The sequence below is a fragment of the Panthera tigris genome, chromosome E3, assembly GCF_018350195.1.
Source record: "Panthera tigris isolate Pti1 chromosome E3, P.tigris_Pti1_mat1.1, whole genome shotgun sequence".
Taxonomy (NCBI): Eukaryota; Metazoa; Chordata; class Mammalia; order Carnivora; family Felidae; genus Panthera; species Panthera tigris.
Genome location: NC_056675.1, coordinates 18,757,750 through 18,776,940, shown reverse-complemented (window position 1 = coordinate 18,776,940; position 19,191 = coordinate 18,757,750). Strand labels below are relative to the sequence as shown.

General features: G+C 53.8%; 2 long non-coding RNA genes across 2 annotated transcripts; both read left to right on the top strand.

The window, feature by feature from the left end:
* Nucleotides 1–3,932: 3,932 nt before the first annotated feature.
* On the top strand, nt 3,933–7,048 carry LOC122234663. Its single transcript, XR_006212549.1, has 2 exons — nt 3,933–4,049; nt 6,536–7,048. It is a non-coding gene; the product is annotated as an uncharacterized LOC122234663 (long non-coding RNA).
* A 5,584-nt stretch (nt 7,049–12,632) lies between these two features.
* LOC122234662 lies at nt 12,633–15,748 on the top strand. The gene is made up of 2 exons (XR_006212548.1): nt 12,633–12,749; nt 15,236–15,748. It is a non-coding gene; the product is annotated as an uncharacterized LOC122234662 (long non-coding RNA).
* Nucleotides 15,749–19,191: the final 3,443 nt, after the last annotated feature.

The window sequence follows — 19,191 nt, the reverse complement described above, 5'->3', positions numbered from 1 at the left end:
TGTGTCGACGAGCTTGTCCTGTCCTTTACAGAAACGTTTCAGAGATCCGAGAGTAGTAATCATCACTACTTGTCTCCTGGTTTGGTTTACCAAGCGCTGTACCGAACCACCTGGCCTGGTCTCACCTACTGGTGCTTGTTATCATTTCTGGTTTAGAGAGAAGAAAAATGACCTGCCGTTGTCTGCCCGGCCAGCGAGTGGCCGAGGCAGGACTTGGGGCCGGGGTGTGACTCCGGACCCCGTGTGTTTCCGACTGTAGACACTGGGCCGGCTGCCCGCCAGGGAAGGGTTCGTGTGGATGAAATGTCTTTGGTGCTTGCTGACTTGCTGGGCTAGATGCTTTTGAGTCAAGTCTCTCGCTGCCTTCTCCACAGCAACTCCCAGAGGTGATGTTATTTACTCCTGGTTTAATGATGAGGAAGCGAGGACTCAAAGAGGTCATCGGGCTAGTTAAGAAGAGCACTGCCGTTCATCAGAAACCAGGGTTCTGCTTCCAAAGCAGATAGGAGTCCTTACTTCACGCAGGCAACTCTTTCTTTCAGAAACCCCGTGTTAGAATTCTGTGTGACGACGCTTCCACAAAATCCTGGAAGCTGAGAGTTGGATGTTGCTTTAGTCCAGCGGCTCCCGCCAGGGATGGCCCCCTGGGGGACATTTGGCAATGGCCGGAGACTTTTTTGTTTTTGTCGTGACTTGGCTCGGGTGTGGGGTGCTCCTGGCATCTGGCGACACAGGCCAGGGATGCTGCTGACCAGCCTACACCGCCCAGGACAGCCTCGCCGCACAGAACTATCTGGTCCCAAATGTCAAGAGTGGTGAGGTTGGGAAAGCCTGGTTGAGTCCTTTGAGATTCTGGATACGTGAATCGTGAAAACCAAAGATCCGTGATGTTTGCCTGCAGGGTGAAGGTGCGTTCCATTTGGTCGGTTTCTTACGTGTGGAAGCATTTCTGACAATCATTGGCCCGGCCCATATTGAACACTTGGGAGTTTTCACGTGGAAACCTGGACTTCCTGCTGCTTCTCCAATCTTGCAAGACCTAGCGAAGCCTGGCATCGCGCCCTCGCGCAGGTACACGTCGTCGTAGCTGCAGCTGCGTAGGTGCTGTCCCGTCCGGGTGGGGCATCGACCGTCCAGTGTGCCCGGGTCCCTACCTGGCTTGTCCTGCTGTGGTACATTCCTTGCGGACCCCTCCCTGCTCATGGATCTCTCAACGACCTTCTCCAGGAGCAGCGGAGTGAGTCTCTGCCTCGCGAGGTAGCCCATTGCGTTAGGGGCAACGTGAGTCAAAGGCATCTCTGCCCGTGAGTCCCAGGGGAGTCCTCTGGTGCCACGATGCCTGCGTCTCTCTTCCGCGAGACGGCCCTTTCTGTATTCGGCGTCGCAAACCGCACACCGTGTCCTCTCTCTATCAGCGGTAACATTCTCCACCCCTCACCTATTCCACACCCCGACTTCCTCCGCCTTTTCCAGGGGAGGTGGCTGTGCTTGGTTCGCTCCGGTCTGAGTGGATCCCGTCCAGCCTCTGCATAGAGCAGAGGAGGAAAGGAATGTTTTCTCCCCACGACTTCTGAATCCGAGCTTCCGTGGCCTGGTCATCCACTTTACCTCCTGTGAAATCAAACAGGGTTGTTTATAGGTGCGTGAAGAAAGCCCATGGTTCACTGAACCAAAATGAACCCTAAACAGATGTGGTCATGTGTGGCCTTATGGCATTGGTTTTACACGTGAAGGCAGCATGTTATTCTAAGAGGAAATGATGTCTGTGGTCGTGGTTCCCAGTGTGTCCACGGCAGGCCCCTGCCCCTGAGATTGGACATGGGTTTATGGTATAGGGTCCCAGAGTCAGTATGCACACCACGCAGTCTTGTCGGACTGGCGATGTCTGGCCTTTATCATTCTGTTTCTGTGTCTCCAATGTAGGCAGATGCCCTCGTAATCAATCCAAGTATAAATCCACGTACAAATATTATTACGCTCCTACCTGCCGTGTGTGTCTATTTTCTTAAACATGGATGTGAAAAGTACAGCAGGCCCACGGTCCTTTTTCCAAAACCCTAGGGGCCAGATGAGTTTTGGAATTCAGACGTTTTCAGATTTTATTTCATTTTTTTTTAATTTCCTTTTTTTTTTTTTTTTTTTTTTTTTTTTTACGTTTATTGATTTTTGAGAAAGAGAGAGACTGAACATGAACAGGGGAGGGTCAGAGAGAGGGAGACACAGAATCCGAAACAGGCTCCAGGCTCTGAGCCGTCAGCACAGGGTCTGTCGCGGGGCTCGAACTCACGGACCGCGAGATTGTGACCCGAGCCGAAGTGGGACGCTCGACCGACCGAGCCAGCCAGGTGCCCCATAAGTAGCCGTATAAACCCTGCTACCCTTAAAACACCTGGGATCCCAACAAATTTAAAGACGGTACATATTTTGCTCTTTCTTATAGATTTGGCTAATAGGTTCTGTTCAGCGCCCATTTCAATGTCCTCTCAGCCACCTTTCCCTTGAGCTTGAAGGGGACATGTTTTACCCTGTTATGCACAGGCCACCCGAACCCTTCTGCTATCACATGTCATCTTTGCAGGCAGGATCTTAACTTACCCATCTTTCTCCGAGAGCACAGGTATGACATCCTACCGTGAGGACATTTGTTGGACACGTTTGTTGAGGACATACAAGTCTCAAATCTTTCCGTATTTTGGGGGTTCTGGAGGCAACATATTCCTTGTTGTTAATTTTACTTCAGCCGATTTATGCTGTTACTTGTAAATCAGACCACATGGAGTGGGCCTCCACCCAAACAAAGCGGTTGGAGAATACTCTCCTCCCATATAGACAAATGTACGTCTATGTCTTCCTTTGGCCGGAGCCTCCAAACCCACCAATGTCTACCCTGGTAAGAAGTGAGCACTGTTTTGGGGTGCCTTGGGCTCGGTCAGTGTAAGCATCTGACTTTGGCTCGGGTTGTGATCTTGTGCCTTGTGATCTTGTGGCTCGTGACCTCTCAGCTCTGGAGTTCAAGCCCCGCCTGCGTCAGCGCAGAACCTCCTTCAGGTCCTCTTTCTCCCTCTCTCTCTCTCTGCTCCTCCCCCATTTTCACTCTCAAACAAGAAAAATAAACATCAAAAAATTATTGCAAAAAAAGAAGAAGCCACTGTTTTTTTTAATTAAAAAAAATTTATTAACGTTTATTTATTTTTGAGAGACAGAGACAGAGCATGGGCGGGGAAGGGGCAGAGAGAGAGAGAGGGAGACACAGGATGGGAAGCAGGCTCCAGGCTTCCAGCTGTGTGCACAGAGCCCGACGCAGGGCTCAAACTCACAAACTGCGAGATCATGACCTGAGCCCAAGTTGGACGCTCAACCCAGGGAGCCACCCAGGCGCCCCTAAATTTTTTTTTATGTTTATTCATTTTTGAAAGAGAGCACAAGCAGGGTTGGGGCGGAGAGAGAGGGCGACCCAGAATCCGAAGCAGGCTCCAGGCTCCGAGCCGTCAGCACAGAGCCCAGTGCGGAGCTAAAACTCAGGAACCGCGAGATCCCGAACCGCCGCCCCCTCCCAACGGTGCGCGGCCTAGCCGGGGCCGGGAGTCGGGATCCTAGGAGGCGTCGGGACGCGGGGCTCCGCGCGCTCCTCGGAGCGGCCCGGGTTGGGGGGCGGGGGCCAAGCGGCGAGCCTGGCGCTCGTCTGGCCCCGCGCGGCCTCCGGCGGGCGGGGCCGCTGGAAGTGACGCGGCGAGGGCGTGGCGCCGGTCCGGGAGCAGCAGCCGCCACAGCCGCCTTGGCCGCCGCCGCCGCCGCCGCTCAGTCGCCGCAGCCGCAGTAGCAGCCGCAGCCGACGCAGTAGCAGCCGCAGTCGGCCCAACCGCCGCCGCCGCCGCCGCCGCCGCAGCCACAATAGCAGCCGCAGCCGCCGCTCAGTCGCCACAGCAGCCGCAGTAGCAGTCGCAGCCGGCGCAGCCGCCGCCGCCGCCGCCTCGGCCCGAGCCCCGCGGGCCGCCGCTGCCGCTGCCCTTGAACCGCATGAAGCAGCTCGCCAACCAGACCGTGGGCAGGTGAGTCAGCCGTGCCGGGCCCGCCGGGAGCGCGCGGGCCGGGGACCGGGGGTCGGGGTCGTGGCCCGGGCCGGGGCGGGCCCGCTGCCCCGCGGGGGCCCCGGCCGCCCGGCCGCCCGCTCCGCGCCGGGTCCGCGGCGGGCCAGGGACGAGGGCTGCGCCACGCAGCGGCCAGGCGGCCATCTCGGGGCCGCCGCCCGAGCCCCCAGGAACAGCGGGGCGGGCCGGCCTCCCGGGACGCCCCCCCCCCCCCCCCCGCTCGGGTCCCCACCGCCCATTGTCCCGGCCCCGCTGAGCATCGTCCTCTGGGGTCTGGACCCATGCTTTCCCCGGGCCTGCCCCCCTCTCCCGGGGCTTTGCCTTGGGCGAAAACTCGGCTAACTGGTGTACCTGAGGCCGGGCGGGCATGGTGCTCTGGGGGGCGGCATTCTCAGCCTTTCCGGGTCGCCTGGCCGCTGCCGACCGGCCGTCCACCTCCAAGTGCCTGATGGCAGTCAATAAGTAAGGGGCGATCAGAGCCCAAGAGAGCCGCTTAGGGAGACTCAGGACTCCCTTGGAGGGACTTTGGAGGGTGTGCCGTCTCCAAACCGTGGCCCCTAATGGACCGGACTGCTCAAGTTCTTGACCTGTAGACATTTGGAACCGGGAGGAAAGAATTGTGGGAACGCCTTGGGCAAATGGAAAAACAAAAAGAGGGGGGGCTTTCAAAACAGCTTTTCTCACTTTGGATTGGGGAGCAAATCCTTCTCCAGGTTTGTCTGGTATCGCTTTAATGCTTGACAGGAAACGATCGATTATGAAATGACAGAAGAGACCGGAGTTTGTAGTGGTTTTGAGAGCCTCTGGAGGTTGATTATCGTGTGCTGTGTTCTCTGGGGTAAATCTTTCAAGGTCTTTCAGGGCAGTGAGCTGTCCTGTACCCGTTGACTGCTTATTCCGAGAAGGGGTATGAAAGTGTGACTTTTTCATTGCTTTTTCTTCTTCTTTGTTTTCAACAGTTGAGTAAAAGGGGGCGTTTGGTTTAGCCGGAGCACGTGGGGACACTTCTTTTCTGTGTGTGTCTGAAAATACTTTTACTTCCCCTTGAGCTTTCTATATTTGCCTTTTACACTTTCGTTCCTCCCCCCCAACTTTTTGCTTAGTTTTGTTCAATTTCGTTGCTACCCCCACCCTATTATCTCCGTGTGCACTTATCCTGTTTCCAGAGTGGATCCCTATCCCTACAGCCTAGCAGTGCCTACCTTCCTGTCATTTGTAGGAAAATGATAGGAATAGGGAGTGCCAAGGGGAAGGCAGACGGAATAGTCGTGGGGCCCAAAGCTTCAAGCAGGCATCTGTGAATGAGTTACAAGATCACTCCTTAGGAGTTTTCTGCCCCCCACCCCCCCGGATTCTCAGTAACATGCATTGTGAAATCAGTATTTAGTGACTCTCAAGACACGTGTCACATTGTCGTTCTGGCCAGTTTGTACATCTCATGAGGAAAGGGGTGTTTGCTCTTTTGCACAAAGTTCTGAGACTTTTCAAGCTATCAAGCCACTCAGGGTCTCTTTGGCTCCGGCTTCCTCTGTGTAGCAGGTTCTCCCTTCACGCTGCCGAATTACAGCCATATGTGCCTCCTTTCGGTTGCCAGAGGCCGCCGAGCCTTCTTCCCTGTTAGCCTCTACCTGGAATTCTCCAAAGCTCCTTTCACCTCACCTGCCCTAGACCTGCCTCCTACTCATTCTTTAGGTGTCCAGGTAAAGGTCACTGCCTCTAAAAGACCTTCTGTGATGCTCCAACGTGTTGGGAGTCCCTCTCCTGGCCACTTACATACGTCCGCATAGCACCTGTTTTTCTATAATGCAACTCCTGTTTAGTTGTTAGTATTCTCCATTAGACTGAACGCCTTGAGAGTCCTTGCCGTCTTTCTGTTTCCTTGGCCAGCTCTGCTGTGGCTCCTGTCATATGGTCGATTCTCCATAAACATTTGTCAATCTAGCACACATCTAGTTCTTACCAGCTCGCTCCGGTGGTGTGAGCCCAAGAAGGGAAAATGAAAGCTGGATAGAGTAAATAGTGATTCGTGCTAGCATTGTCATAATGGCCCTGACCTTTGACTCTGTTTGAAAATCTTTCTTGCTAGATGCCAGTGGAAGCAGCAGCTGTTACAGAGGTGTTAGGGGTGTGGCAATTTCTGCTCCCAAAGTCAAAACAGTTTCCTGGGGAAGCTTTGGCTTTACTGCTGTTGAGTCCCTCGATAAGTTTGTATTTTTTCCACGTCAAGAGTTTTGAAGGACTAGGGAGGAAAAAGGGAGGCAAGAGAGAGCCTAGAATTGTAATTGTGTGTTAGTGGCGTAGGCATCAGGATTGGGATTTGGGGGGTATTTGGGTCAAGAGGAAAGCGAGAAAGCAGAGAAGTTACCTCCCCCCGTCCCCCCGCCCCCCCGCCGCAGCCAGGAGTGATATTCTGTGTGTGAGTGGCTCGCCCGTTGTGTCTGTTACAGATGCATAGAGTTCTGAGTGGTGTCCTGCGAGGAAGTATTCTCTTCCCGACAATGAGGACCTCGTGAGTCACCCCACAGTGAGGTTCTGTGGGATGGACATGTGGGAGAATTCGTAATGGCTAGAAGAAGTGAGTTCTCATGATGCAGTTTGTGGACAATGGGTGCATGAGTCTGTTTCGGAGGATGGTTTGTGTATCACAGGCGCAAGGATGATGCAGTGGTCTCTTGAGTGGGGCATCCCAAAGAAGAGAATTAGGATGCTTGATTCATCCGTTCAAGAGACCCTTCTTGAGCCCAAATTATGTGCCGTTGTGGAAAGTAGAAAAGAATCCAAGTGAATACAAATCCGGCTTCTGCCCTGAAGGGGCTCCACAGACTTGTGGAAGAGATAGGCAAGCAAAAATGATTATACACCATGAGGTAAGTCCTTATACAGGGATGGCTGACACACTAAGTGAAACTCTACTCTTACTGGAAGGAGAGAGGTAACACAACACAACACAACAAAACAAACAGGAGAAAATTTGACGAGAGCCTTTCCCCTCTATCTTTCAACACTTCTTTCAAAATTCTGTTATATTGAGTAGGTCCCCTTTTTTTTTTTTATTAAAGAAAATTTTTTCTTTGTAAATATTTATTTTTGAGAGAAAGGGTAGACAGAACATGAGCGGGGGAGAGGCAGAGAGAGAGGGAAACACAGAATCCGAAGCAGGCTCCAGGCTCCGAGCTGTCAGCACAGAGCCTGACGCGGGCCTCAAACCCACGAAACGAGAGATCGTGACCGGAGCCGAAGTCTGACACTTGACCCAGTGAGCCACCCAGGTGCCCCGTAGGTCTCTTTGGATTGTCAGTAAACCCAACTCGAGGGGCGCCTGGGTGGCTCAGTTGGGTGAGTATCTGGCTCTTGATTTCAGCTCAGGTCATGATCTCACAGTTCCTGGGATCAAGCTCTGTGCCAATGGTGCGGAGCCTGCTTGGGATCTTCTCTGTCTCTGCCCCTTCCCCGCTCTCTGTCTCAATGACGAAAAAAGAAAAAAACACACAAAACCAAACCAACTGGAATTGTTATAAGCCAAGCTGCGAATTTGATTGGCTCCTATGTGAGGAAAAGAGTCCAAAAGCAATATAGTTGCAGCCAGGGCTAGATCCAGGGGTTCCACTCTTTAGGTAACCTGTGTCTACAAGGAGGAATCGCCCCCCCACCCCACCCCTCCACCCCCCGGCTTCCAACATCTTCAGTTCAAGTCCCAGAGGGACAAAGAATACCTTTCACTGTGGCCAGAGCCCCAGGATTGACTCTGAAGGTATCTGATGGGGTCAGTGGCCTTTGCCTGGACATGGAAATGGAGTCAGCCCCACCCAAGCCACAGGGGCCTAGAATGGGAGAGTGCTGAGCCCCCTCCCCCACAAGATAACCGGGGTGTTCTTCCCAGCAGGAGGCAGGAAGTGTGGTCTTTTCTAGTCCTGCTAAACAGAAAGAAAGAGCTTTTTGGAAATCCGTGGCGCAGAGAATCCAGTAGCTGCGGATGGTCGTTGGCGTGGAGGGTGTGGAGGAAGGGGTGCATCAAGGTGAGGAACCTGAGCGTTTGGTTGTGAGGTCGATGAGTCCAGGAGGACAGCAATCTGGGGGCCTGATAGCAGACTTGACTACGTGGGCGAGGCTCTGGGAGGGAGTGTCTCTTTGGGTGTCGGTTTCTGCCAAGATGGAAGCTCTCCCTGGAGGCCTGAATGTTCTCCTAGGTAGTAGTAGCAGCCTTTAGGTAAGTCACGGTCGCAAACTCCAAGCCTCAGGGGGCCAGGCTAAGAAGAAGAAAACAAGAGCGACTTAGACCAGGTGAGGGCCGTGGGGGACCCGACGGTGCCTGTCTTACCAAAGGGCCGCGTGAGAATCTGGGCCCGCTGTCGGGCCCGACCTTTGGAGTTGTTGAGAAAGGCCTCAAGTCTGGATTTTCATGAAGATTAGGTGGCATTTAATGCCAATTGAAAACAACCACCAGGACCCTGAGCGGGACTAAACAAAATACGTCTGTGGCCAGAGTTGGTCTGTGGGTCACCAGAGGGCAGTTGCTTGTGTAACAGGTTGGGGAGGTGGAGATTCCTGTGGTGATTTTTCTCTTTTTCCTCCTGCACCCCACCCTCCTATGACTACCTTCTGAGTTCTTGGATGTGTCGACGAGCTTGTCCTGTCCTTTACAGAAACGTTTCAGAGATCCGAGAGTAGTAATCATCACTACTTGTCTCCTGGTTTGGTTTACCAAGCGCTGTACCGAACCACCTGGCCTGGTCTCACCTACTGGTGCTTGTTATCATTTCTGGTTTAGAGAGAAGAAAAATGACCTGCCGTTGTCTGCCCGGCCAGCGAGTGGCCGAGGCAGGACTTGGGGCCGGGGTGTGACTCCGGACCCCGTGTGTTTCCGACTGTAGACACTGGGCCGGCTGCCCGCCAGGGAAGGGTTCGTGTGGATGAAATGTCTTTGGTGCTTGCTGACTTGCTGGGCTAGATGCTTTTGAGTCAAGTCTCTCGCTGCCTTCTCCACAGCAACTCCCAGAGGTGATGTTATTTACTCCTGGTTTAATGATGAGGAAGCGAGGACTCAAAGAGGTCATCGGGCTAGTTAAGAAGAGCACTGCCGTTCATCAGAAACCAGGGTTCTGCTTCCAAAGCAGATAGGAGTCCTTACTTCACGCAGGCAACTCTTTCTTTCAGAAACCCCGTGTTAGAATTCTGTGTGACGACGCTTCCACAAAATCCTGGAAGCTGAGAGTTGGATGTTGCTTTAGTCCAGCGGCTCCCGCCAGGGATGGCCCCCTGGGGGACATTTGGCAATGGCCGGAGACTTTTTTGTTTTTGTCGTGACTTGGCTCGGGTGTGGGGTGCTCCTGGCATCTGGCGACACAGGCCAGGGATGCTGCTGACCAGCCTACACCGCCCAGGACAGCCTCGCCGCACAGAACTATCTGGTCCCAAATGTCAAGAGTGGTGAGGTTGGGAAAGCCTGGTTGAGTCCTTTGAGATTCTGGATACGTGAATCGTGAAAACCAAAGATCCGTGATGTTTGCCTGCAGGGTGAAGGTGCGTTCCATTTGGTCGGTTTCTTACGTGTGGAAGCATTTCTGACAATCATTGGCCCGGCCCATATTGAACACTTGGGAGTTTTCACGTGGAAACCTGGACTTCCTGCTGCTTCTCCAATCTTGCAAGACCTAGCGAAGCCTGGCATCGCGCCCTCGCGCAGGTACACGTCGTCGTAGCTGCAGCTGCGTAGGTGCTGTCCCGTCCGGGTGGGGCATCGACCGTCCAGTGTGCCCGGGTCCCTACCTGGCTTGTCCTGCTGTGGTACATTCCTTGCGGACCCCTCCCTGCTCATGGATCTCTCAACGACCTTCTCCAGGAGCAGCGGAGTGAGTCTCTGCCTCGCGAGGTAGCCCATTGCGTTAGGGGCAACGTGAGTCAAAGGCATCTCTGCCCGTGAGTCCCAGGGGAGTCCTCTGGTGCCACGATGCCTGCGTCTCTCTTCCGCGAGACGGCCCTTTCTGTATTCGGCGTCGCAAACCGCACACCGTGTCCTCTCTCTATCAGCGGTAACATTCTCCACCCCTCACCTATTCCACACCCCGACTTCCTCCGCCTTTTCCAGGGGAGGTGGCTGTGCTTGGTTCGCTCCGGTCTGAGTGGATCCCGTCCAGCCTCTGCATAGAGCAGAGGAGGAAAGGAATGTTTTCTCCCCACGACTTCTGAATCCGAGCTTCCGTGGCCTGGTCATCCACTTTACCTCCTGTGAAATCAAACAGGGTTGTTTATAGGTGCGTGAAGAAAGCCCATGGTTCACTGAACCAAAATGAACCCTAAACAGATGTGGTCATGTGTGGCCTTATGGCATTGGTTTTACACGTGAAGGCAGCATGTTATTCTAAGAGGAAATGATGTCTGTGGTCGTGGTTCCCAGTGTGTCCACGGCAGGCCCCTGCCCCTGAGATTGGACATGGGTTTATGGTATAGGGTCCCAGAGTCAGTATGCACACCACGCAGTCTTGTCGGACTGGCGATGTCTGGCCTTTATCATTCTGTTTCTGTGTCTCCAATGTAGGCAGATGCCCTCGTAATCAATCCAAGTATAAATCCACGTACAAATATTATTACGCTCCTACCTGCCGTGTGTGTCTATTTTCTTAAACATGGATGTGAAAAGTACAGCAGGCCCACGGTCCTTTTTCCAAAACCCTAGGGGCCAGATGAGTTTTGGAATTCAGACGTTTTCAGATTTTATTTCATTTTTTTTTAATTTCCTTTTTTTTTTTTTTTTTTTTTTTTTTTTTACGTTTATTGATTTTTGAGAAAGAGAGAGACTGAACATGAACAGGGGAGGGTCAGAGAGAGGGAGACACAGAATCCGAAACAGGCTCCAGGCTCTGAGCCGTCAGCACAGGGTCTGTCGCGGGGCTCGAACTCACGGACCGCGAGATTGTGACCCGAGCCGAAGTGGGACGCTCGACCGACCGAGCCAGCCAGGTGCCCCATAAGTAGCCGTATAAACCCTGCTACCCTTAAAACACCTGGGATCCCAACAAATTTAAAGACGGTACATATTTTGCTCTTTCTTATAGATTTGGCTAATAGGTTCTGTTCAGCGCCCATTTCAATGTCCTCTCAGCCACCTTTCCCTTGAGCTTGAAGGGGACATGTTTTACCCTGTTATGCACAGGCCACCCGAACCCTTCTGCTATCACATGTCATCTTTGCAGGCAGGATCTTAACTTACCCATCTTTCTCCGAGAGCACAGGTATGACATCCTACCGTGAGGACATTTGTTGGACACGTTTGTTGAGGACATACAAGTCTCAAATCTTTCCGTATTTTGGGGGTTCTGGAGGCAACATATTCCTTGTTGTTAATTTTACTTCAGCCGATTTATGCTGTTACTTGTAAATCAGACCACATGGAGTGGGCCTCCACCCAAACAAAGCGGTTGGAGAATACTCTCCTCCCATATAGACAAATGTACGTCTATGTCTTCCTTTGGCCGGAGCCTCCAAACCCACCAATGTCTACCCTGGTAAGAAGTGAGCACTGTTTTGGGGTGCCTTGGGCTCGGTCAGTGTAAGCATCTGACTTTGGCTCGGGTTGTGATCTTGTGCCTTGTGATCTTGTGGCTCGTGACCTCTCAGCTCTGGAGTTCAAGCCCCGCCTGCGTCAGCGCAGAACCTCCTTCAGGTCCTCTTTCTCCCTCTCTCTCTCTCTGCTCCTCCCCCATTTTCACTCTCAAACAAGAAAAATAAACATCAAAAAATTATTGCAAAAAAAGAAGAAGCCACTGTTTTTTTTAATTAAAAAAAATTTATTAACGTTTATTTATTTTTGAGAGACAGAGACAGAGCATGGGCGGGGAAGGGGCAGAGAGAGAGAGAGGGAGACACAGGATGGGAAGCAGGCTCCAGGCTTCCAGCTGTGTGCACAGAGCCCGACGCAGGGCTCAAACTCACAAACTGCGAGATCATGACCTGAGCCCAAGTTGGACGCTCAACCCAGGGAGCCACCCAGGCGCCCCTAAATTTTTTTTTATGTTTATTCATTTTTGAAAGAGAGCACAAGCAGGGTTGGGGCGGAGAGAGAGGGCGACCCAGAATCCGAAGCAGGCTCCAGGCTCCGAGCCGTCAGCACAGAGCCCAGTGCGGAGCTAAAACTCAGGAACCGCGAGATCCCGAACCGCCGCCCCCTCCCAACGGTGCGCGGCCTAGCCGGGGCCGGGAGTCGGGATCCTAGGAGGCGTCGGGACGCGGGGCTCCGCGCGCTCCTCGGAGCGGCCCGGGTTGGGGGGCGGGGGCCAAGCGGCGAGCCTGGCGCTCGTCTGGCCCCGCGCGGCCTCCGGCGGGCGGGGCCGCTGGAAGTGACGCGGCGAGGGCGTGGCGCCGGTCCGGGAGCAGCAGCCGCCACAGCCGCCTTGGCCGCCGCCGCCGCCGCCGCTCAGTCGCCGCAGCCGCAGTAGCAGCCGCAGCCGACGCAGTAGCAGCCGCAGTCGGCCCAACCGCCGCCGCCGCCGCCGCCGCCGCAGCCACAATAGCAGCCGCAGCCGCCGCTCAGTCGCCACAGCAGCCGCAGTAGCAGTCGCAGCCGGCGCAGCCGCCGCCGCCGCCGCCTCGGCCCGAGCCCCGCGGGCCGCCGCTGCCGCTGCCCTTGAACCGCATGAAGCAGCTCGCCAACCAGACCGTGGGCAGGTGAGTCAGCCGTGCCGGGCCCGCCGGGAGCGCGCGGGCCGGGGACCGGGGGTCGGGGTCGTGGCCCGGGCCGGGGCGGGCCCGCTGCCCCGCGGGGGCCCCGGCCGCCCGGCCGCCCGCTCCGCGCCGGGTCCGCGGCGGGCCAGGGACGAGGGCTGCGCCACGCAGCGGCCAGGCGGCCATCTCGGGGCCGCCGCCCGAGCCCCCAGGAACAGCGGGGCGGGCCGGCCTCCCGGGACGCCCCCCCCCCCCCCCCCGCTCGGGTCCCCACCGCCCATTGTCCCGGCCCCGCTGAGCATCGTCCTCTGGGGTCTGGACCCATGCTTTCCCCGGGCCTGCCCCCCTCTCCCGGGGCTTTGCCTTGGGCGAAAACTCGGCTAACTGGTGTACCTGAGGCCGGGCGGGCATGGTGCTCTGGGGGGCGGCATTCTCAGCCTTTCCGGGTCGCCTGGCCGCTGCCGACCGGCCGTCCACCTCCAAGTGCCTGATGGCAGTCAATAAGTAAGGGGCGATCAGAGCCCAAGAGAGCCGCTTAGGGAGACTCAGGACTCCCTTGGAGGGACTTTGGAGGGTGTGCCGTCTCCAAACCGTGGCCCCTAATGGACCGGACTGCTCAAGTTCTTGACCTGTAGACATTTGGAACCGGGAGGAAAGAATTGTGGGAACGCCTTGGGCAAATGGAAAAACAAAAAGAGGGGGGGCTTTCAAAACAGCTTTTCTCACTTTGGATTGGGGAGCAAATCCTTCTCCAGGTTTGTCTGGTATCGCTTTAATGCTTGACAGGAAACGATCGATTATGAAATGACAGAAGAGACCGGAGTTTGTAGTGGTTTTGAGAGCCTCTGGAGGTTGATTATCGTGTGCTGTGTTCTCTGGGGTAAATCTTTCAAGGTCTTTCAGGGCAGTGAGCTGTCCTGTACCCGTTGACTGCTTATTCCGAGAAGGGGTATGAAAGTGTGACTTTTTCATTGCTTTTTCTTCTTCTTTGTTTTCAACAGTTGAGTAAAAGGGGGCGTTTGGTTTAGCCGGAGCACGTGGGGACACTTCTTTTCTGTGTGTGTCTGAAAATACTTTTACTTCCCCTTGAGCTTTCTATATTTGCCTTTTACACTTTCGTTCCTCCCCCCCAACTTTTTGCTTAGTTTTGTTCAATTTCGTTGCTACCCCCACCCTATTATCTCCGTGTGCACTTATCCTGTTTCCAGAGTGGATCCCTATCCCTACAGCCTAGCAGTGCCTACCTTCCTGTCATTTGTAGGAAAATGATAGGAATAGGGAGTGCCAAGGGGAAGGCAGACGGAATAGTCGTGGGGCCCAAAGCTTCAAGCAGGCATCTGTGAATGAGTTACAAGATCACTCCTTAGGAGTTTTCTGCCCCCCACCCCCCCGGATTCTCAGTAACATGCATTGTGAAATCAGTATTTAGTGACTCTCAAGACACGTGTCACATTGTCGTTCTGGCCAGTTTGTACATCTCATGAGGAAAGGGGTGTTTGCTCTTTTGCACAAAGTTCTGAGACTTTTCAAGCTATCAAGCCACTCAGGGTCTCTTTGGCTCCGGCTTCCTCTGTGTAGCAGGTTCTCCCTTCACGCTGCCGAATTACAGCCATATGTGCCTCCTTTCGGTTGCCAGAGGCCGCCGAGCCTTCTTCCCTGTTAGCCTCTACCTGGAATTCTCCAAAGCTCCTTTCACCTCACCTGCCCTAGACCTGCCTCCTACTCATTCTTTAGGTGTCCAGGTAAAGGTCACTGCCTCTAAAAGACCTTCTGTGATGCTCCAACGTGTTGGGAGTCCCTCTCCTGGCCACTTACATACGTCCGCATAGCACCTGTTTTTCTATAATGCAACTCCTGTTTAGTTGTTAGTATTCTCCATTAGACTGAACGCCTTGAGAGTCCTTGCCGTCTTTCTGTTTCCTTGGCCAGCTCTGCTGTGGCTCCTGTCATATGGTCGATTCTCCATAAACATTTGTCAATCTAGCACACATCTAGTTCTTACCAGCTCGCTCCGGTGGTGTGAGCCCAAGAAGGGAAAATGAAAGCTGGATAGAGTAAATAGTGATTCGTGCTAGCATTGTCATAATGGCCCTGACCTTTGACTCTGTTTGAAAATCTTTCTTGCTAGATGCCAGTGGAAGCAGCAGCTGTTACAGAGGTGTTAGGGGTGTGGCAATTTCTGCTCCCAAAGTCAAAACAGTTTCCTGGGGAAGCTTTGGCTTTACTGCTGTTGAGTCCCTCGATAAGTTTGTATTTTTTCCACGTCAAGAGTTTTGAAGGACTAGGGAGGAAAAAGGGAGGCAAGAGAGAGCCTAGAATTGTAATTGTGTGTTAGTGGCGTAGGCATCAGGATTGGGATTTGGGGGGTATTTGGGTCAAGAGGAAAGCGAGAAAGCAGAGAAGTTACCTCCCCCCGTCCCCCCGCCCCCCCGCCGCAGCCAGGAGTGATATTCTGTGTGTGAGTGGCTCGCCCGTTGTGTCTGTTACAGATGCATAGAGTTCTGAGTGGTGTCCTGCGAGGAAGTATTCTCTTCCCGACAATGAGGACCTCGTGAGTCACCCCACAGTGAGGTTCTGTGGGATGGACATGTGGGAGAATTCGTAATGGCTAGAAGAAGTGAGTTCTCATGATGCAGTTTGTGGACAATGGGTGCATGAGTCTGTTTCGGAGGATGGTTTGTGTATCACAGGCGCAAGGATGATGCAGTGGTCTCTTGAGTGGGGCATCCCAAAGAAGAGAATTAGGATGCTTGATTCATCCGTTCAAGAGACCCTTCTTGAGCCCAAATTATGTGCCGTTGTGGAAAGTAGAAAAGAATCCAAGTGAATACAAATCCGGCTTCTGCCCTGAAGGGGCTCCACAGACTTGTGGAAGAGATAGGCAAGCAAAAATGATTATACACCATGAGGTAAGTCCTTATACAGGGATGGCTGACACACTAAGTGAAACTCTACTCTTACTGGAAGGAGAGAGGTAACACAACACAACACAACAAAACAAACAGGAGAAAATTTGACGAGAGCCTTTCCCCTCTATCTTTCAACACTTCTTTCAAAATTCTGTTATATTGAGTAGGTCCCCTTTTTTTTTTTTATTAAAGAAAATTTTTTCTTTGTAAATATTTATTTTTGAGAGAAAGGGTAGACAGAACATGAGCGGGGGAGAGGCAGAGAGAGAGGGAAACACAGAATCCGAAGCAGGCTCCAGGCTCCGAGCTGTCAGCACAGAGCCTGACGCGGGCCTCAAACCCACGAAACGAGAGATCGTGACCGGAGCCGAAGTCTGACACTTGACCCAGTGAGCCACCCAGGTGCCCCGTAGGTCTCTTTGGATTGTCAGTAAACCCAACTCGAGGGGCGCCTGGGTGGCTCAGTTGGGTGAGTATCTGGCTCTTGATTTCAGCTCAGGTCATGATCTCACAGTTCCTGGGATCAAGCTCTGTGCCAATGGTGCGGAGCCTGCTTGGGATCTTCTCTGTCTCTGCCCCTTCCCCGCTCTCTGTCTCAATGACGAAAAAAGAAAAAAACACACAAAACCAAACCAACTGGAATTGTTATAAGCCAAGCTGCGAATTTGATTGGCTCCTATGTGAGGAAAAGAGTCCAAAAGCAATATAGTTGCAGCCAGGGCTAGATCCAGGGGTTCCACTCTTTAGGTAACCTGTGTCTACAAGGAGGAATCGCCCCCCCACCCCACCCCTCCACCCCCCGGCTTCCAACATCTTCAGTTCAAGTCCCAGAGGGACAAAGAATACCTTTCACTGTGGCCAGAGCCCCAGGATTGACTCTGAAGGTATCTGATGGGGTCAGTGGCCTTTGCCTGGACATGGAAATGGAGTCAGCCCCACCCAAGCCACAGGGGCCTAGAATGGGAGAGTGCTGAGCCCCCTCCCCCACAAGATAACCGGGGTGTTCTTCCCAGCAGGAGGCAGGAAGTGTGGTCTTTTCTAGTCCTGCTAAACAGAAAGAAAGAGCTTTTTGGAAATCCGTGGCGCAGAGAATCCAGTAGCTGCGGATGGTCGTTGGCGTGGAGGGTGTGGAGGAAGGGGTGCATCAAGGTGAGGAACCTGAGCGTTTGGTTGTGAGGTCGATGAGTCCAGGAGGACAGCAATCTGGGGGCCTGATAGCAGACTTGACTACGTGGGCGAGGCTCTGGGAGGGAGTGTCTCTTTGGGTGTCGGTTTCTGCCAAGATGGAAGCTCTCCCTGGAGGCCTGAATGTTCTCCTAGGTAGTAGTAGCAGCCTTTAGGTAAGTCACGGTCGCAAACTCCAAGCCTCAGGGGGCCAGGCTAAGAAGAAGAAAACAAGAGCGACTTAGACCAGGTGAGGGCCGTGGGGGACCCGACGGTGCCTGTCTTACCAAAGGGCCGCGTGAGAATCTGGGCCCGCTGTCGGGCCCGACCTTTGGAGTTGTTGAGAAAGGCCTCAAGTCTGGATTTTCATGAAGATTAGGTGGCATTTAATGCCAATTGAAAACAACCACCAGGACCCTGAGCGGGACTAAACAAAATACGTCTGTGGCCAGAGTTGGTCTGTGGGTCACCAGAGGGCAGTTGCTGGTGTAACAGGTTGGGGAGGTGGAGATTCCTGTGGTGATTTTTCTCTTTTTCCTCCTGCACCCCACCCTCCTATGACTACCTTCTGAGTTCTTGGATGTGTCGACGAGCTTGTCCTGTCCTTTACAGAAACGTTTCAGAGATCCGAGAGTAGTAATCATCACTACTTGTCTCCTGGTTTGGTTTACCAAGCGCTGTACCGAACCACCTGGCCTGGTCTCACCTACTGGTGCTTGTTATCATTTCTGGTTTAGAGAGAAGAAAAATGACCTGCCGTTGTCTGCCCGGCCAGCGAGTGGCCGAGGCAGGACTTGGGGCCGGGGTGTGACTCCGGACCCCGTGTGTTTCCGACTGTAGACACTGGGCCGGCTGCCCGCCAGGGAAGGGTTCGTGTGGATGAAATGTCTTTGGTGCTTGCTGACTTGCTGGGCTAGATGCTTTTGAGTCAAGTCTCTCGCTGCCTTCTCCACAGCAACTCCCAGAGGTGATGTTATTTACTCCTGGTTTAATGATGAGGAAGCGAGGACTCAAAGAGGTCATCGGGCTAGTTAAGAAGAGCACTGCCGTTCATCAGAAACCAGGGTTCTGCTTCCAAAGCAGATAGGAGTCCTTACTTCACGCAGGCAACTCTTTCTTTCAGAAACCCCGTGTTAGAATTCTGTGTGACGACGCTTCCACAAAATCCTGGAAGCTGAGAGTTGGATGTTGCTTTAGTCCAGCGGCTCCCGCCAGGGATGGCCCCCTGGGGGACATTTGGCAATGGCCGGAGACTTTTTTGTTTTTGTCGTGACTTGGCTCGGGTGTGGGGTGCTCCTGGCATCTGGCGACACAGGCCAGGGATGCTGCTGACCAGCCTACACCGCCCAGGACAGCCTCGCCGCACAGAACTATCTGGTCCCAAATGTCAAGAGTGGTGAGGTTGGGAAAGCCTGGTTGAGTCCTTTGAGATTCTGGATACGTGAATCGTGAAAACCAAAGATCCGTGATGTTTGCCTGCAGGGTGAAGGTGCGTTCCATTTGGTCGGTTTCTTACGTGTGGAAGCATTTCTGACAATCATTGGCCCGGCCCATATTGAACACTTGGGAGTTTTCACGTGGAAACCTGGACTTCCTGCTGCTTCTCCAATCTTGCAAGACCTAGCGAAGCCTGGCATCGCGCCCTCGCGCAGGTACACGTCGTCGTAGCTGCAGCTGCGTAGGTGCTGTCCCGTCCGGGTGGGGCATCGACCGTCCAGTGTGCCCGGGTCCCTACCTGGCTTGTCCTGCTGTGGTACATTCCTTGCGGACCCCTCCCTGCTCATGGATCTCTCAACGACCTTCTCCAGGAGCAGCGGAGTGAGTCTCTGCCTCGCGAGGTAGCCCATTGCGTTAGGGGCAACGTGAGTCAAAGGCATCTCTGCCCGTGAGTCCCAGGGGAGTCCTCTGGTGCCACGATGCCTGCGTCTCTCTTCCGCGAGACGGCCCTTTCTGTATTCGGCGTCGCAAACCGCACACCGTGTCCTCTCTCTATCAGCGGTAACATTCTCCACCCCTCACCTATTCCACACCCCGACTTCCTCCGCCTTTTCCAGGGGAGGTGGCTGTGCTTGGTTCGCTCCGGTCTGAGTGGATCCCGTCCAGCCTCTGCATAGAGCAGAGGAGGAAAGGAATGTTTTCTCCCCACGACTTCTGAATCCGAGCTTCCGTGGCCTGGTCATCCACTTTACCTCCTGTGAAATCAAACAGGGTTGTTTATAGGTGCGTGAAGAAAGCCCATGGTTCACTGAACCAAAATGAACCCTAAACAGATGTGGTCATGTGTGGCCTTATGGCATTGGTTTTACACGTGAAGGCAGCATGTTATTCTAAGAGGAAATGATGTCTGTGGTCGTGGTTCCCAGTGTGTCCAC